This window comes from Mustelus asterias, chromosome 1 (assembly GCF_964213995.1).
Source record: "Mustelus asterias chromosome 1, sMusAst1.hap1.1, whole genome shotgun sequence".
NCBI classification, from domain to species: domain Eukaryota; kingdom Metazoa; phylum Chordata; class Chondrichthyes; order Carcharhiniformes; family Triakidae; genus Mustelus; species Mustelus asterias.
Genome location: NC_135801.1, coordinates 101661296 through 101664508, shown reverse-complemented (window position 1 = coordinate 101664508; position 3213 = coordinate 101661296). Strand labels below are relative to the sequence as shown.

At 44.9% G+C, this 3213-nt stretch overlaps 1 pseudogene; it reads right to left on the bottom strand.

Moving 5' to 3' along the window:
• Positions 1 to 764: 764 nt before the first annotated feature.
• LOC144497404 (large ribosomal subunit protein eL36 pseudogene) lies at positions 765 to 1055 on the bottom strand (annotated as a pseudogene).
• Positions 1056 to 3213: the final 2158 nt, after the last annotated feature.

Below are 3213 nucleotides of genomic sequence, written 5' to 3'. Positions count from 1 at the left end.
CAGAGTGACGCCAACAGCACAGGTTCAACTCCTGTACTGGCTGAGATTATTCATGAAGGCTCTGCCTTCTCAACCTTGCCCCTCACCTGAGGTGTGTTGACCCTCAGGTTAAATCATCACCAGCTCTCCCTCTCAAGGGGACTGTGGCGACTTCACTTACTGCAATGTTTGGAATTGTTGCTGGATAAAGACACAATCTCAATTTACAAAATAATTATTATTTTATAAATAATAACAATAATTTTGTAAATTGAGTTTGTGTCTTTATATGCCCGGTTTGTGAACAGAACTCCCACTCACCTGATGAAGGGGCAGCGCTCCGAAAGCTAGTGGCTTGTGCTACCAAATAAACCTGTTGGACTTTAACCTGGTGTTGTGAGACTTCTTACTGTGTTTACCCCAGTCCAACGCCGGCATCTCCACATCATGTTTCTCATTGCTGCCAGCATAGAATCATAGAATCTCTACAATGCAGAAGAAGGCCATTCAGCCCATCGAGTCTGCACCAACCACAATCCCACCCAGGCCCCATTCCTGTAACCCCTCAAATTTTTCCTGCTAGTCCCTCTGACGCTAGAGTTAATTTATCATGCCAATTAATCTAACCCGCACATGTTTGGACTGCGGGAGGAACACCAGAGCACCCAGAGGAAACCCATGCAGACACAGGGAGAACGTGTAAACTCCACACAGACAGTGACCCGAGGCTGGAATTGAACCCAGGTCCCTGGCGCTGTGAGGCAGCAGTGCTAACCACTGTGTCATCATGCCGCCTTCACACTGCTGAGTTCTTCTCTCTTCCTCTTTGCATGGGTGTGAGTGGCAGCTCTCTATTTGGTGAATTTGAGTGTACACTTGTCATTAGAAACTTTTAACAATTCCATTTCGCGCATTTCATAAGGCACAAGACCACAAACCTCACAGATCAGATCTCTGACAAACTCGGTATAGTTGGTTAGATGCCCTCTTCTACGGCATTGCCTTGGGCCGGTTTCATTCTTCGTTACAAGGTGACCTTTTCTCAGGCCAACTGCCCTCAGATAACTGATTGGCATTTATCATCAGTGACCTTGGAATTTGGGTTAATTTGCCAAACAAAGCTCTCGCTGCATCGCTTAAAGGCCTTCTCCGGACTTCTGCAAATAATGACTCAAATGAAACAATTCACCATAAAATAATTGGTCCTTCTCGCACTGCTCTTTACATTATCAAATAAGAATCAACCAATCCTAGGATAGTTCAGATAGCAAACTGATTTAACTTTGATCAACCCAACATTAATGCCATGCCATCACAGGACAGCAACAATGGAGTTATACTTGGGCCAATAGTCTGGTACTGGGCCTGGTGACAGAAGAAGCCATCAAATGAATTGTGTTACATATATACATCAACACAACACCCTCATTGACTCTCCTCGTTACATCTGTAAAAAATCAATCAAGTTAGACAAACATGACCTTTCTTTAATAAATCCATACTGACAGTCCTTGAGCAATTTGTGCCTTTCTAAATGTCGATTTGTACTGTCCTGTCACAAATGTGTAATTAAGATACTACAGATTTTAAGGACCATTGTTTTAAAACCTGAACCAAAAGGTCCAAAGATTAGTGGAAATTGGTCATTGGTCCTCATCAGCATAGCTGATGAGAGCTGCCTGTATTGGTAACTCACTGGAATGCATGCGTGCATGCCTGCCTGCCTGTGTGCGTACGTGCCTGCCTGTGTGCATGCTTGCCTGGCTGCGTGCGTACGTGCCTGCCTGTGTGCATGCTTGCCTGGCTGCGTGCATGCGTGCATGCCTGCCCGTCATCCTCTATGGTGCTCTAAGAGTCATTGTCTGTGCGGAGTCTTTGCGTTCTCTCTGTGTCTGTGTGGGTTTCCTCCGGGTGCTCCGGTTTCCTCCCACAGTCTGAAAGACATGCTGGTTAGGCTATGCTAAATTGGCCATGCTAAATTCTCCCTCAGTGTACCCAAACAGGTGCCAGAGTGTGGTGACGAGGGGATTTTCACAGTAACTTCATTGCGACGTTAATATGAGCCTACTTTGATACTAATAAATAAACTTAAACTATTTGGTGATCCCAGCACTGCTATTTTCCGGCACATGTTTTGGCAGCTGGGAGTTTTGCGCTGGTAGGGGGAGGGGTTGGGAGGGGTGCAGAACCTAAGCAAGCCAGTGAAGCTGGCTTTAGAGCACTCAGGCGCCATTGCATGGGATGCCTAGATCTCCTTCTGAATCAGGAGACCTCTTCCCAACCCTTCCACAGACATCGGAACACCCATTATTGGCAGTATTTTCATACCCCACCACAGCAGCACTAAAGCTTTGCTGCTGGCTATTCTTAAATCCAACTGTTAAACAAAAGGACAGAGTTATCTATCCTTCAATCTTCCAGTACCAGACCAAGAGATAGGGAGAATTGGAAAATGATGGTCAGAGGCTCGGCAATTTCATCCCTTGCTTCTTAAAGGAGTCTGGGATACATTTCATCAGGGCCTGGTAATTTATCTACTTGCAAAGTTGTTGAACCCTTTAACATTTCCTCCCTCTGTACACTTATACCATCCAATATTTCAGACTCCTCCTCTGTAACTAATCTGCATAGATCCCTTTGCTGTGAATAAAGATATCGTTGGCCTCTGGTATAGTACCAGAAGATTGGAGGTTAGCGAATGTTGTCCCATTGTTTAAGAAGGGGAACAGAGACTTCCCCGGGAATTATAGACCGGTGAGTCTCACTTCTGTTGTCGGCAAGATGTTGGAAAAAATTATAAGGGATAGGATTTATAGTTATTTGGAGAGTAATGAATTGATAGGTGATAGTCAGCATGGTTTTGTGGCAGGTAGGTCGTGCCTTACTAACCTTATTGAGTTTTTTGAGAAAGTGACCAAGGAGGTGGATGGGGGCAAGGCAGTGGACGTGGTATATATGGATTTTAGTAAGGCGTTTGATAAGGTTCACCATGGTAGGCTTCTGCAGAAAATGCAGATGTATGGGATTGGGGGTGATCTAGGAAATTGGATCAGGAATTGGCTAGCGGATAGGAAACAGAGGGTGGTGGTTGATAGTAAATATTCATCATGGAGTGCGGTTACAAGTGGTGTACCTCAAGGATCTGTTTTGGGGCCACTGCTGTTTGTAATATTTATTAATGATCTGGATGAGGGTATAGTTGGGTGGATTAGCAAATTTGCTGATGACACCAAA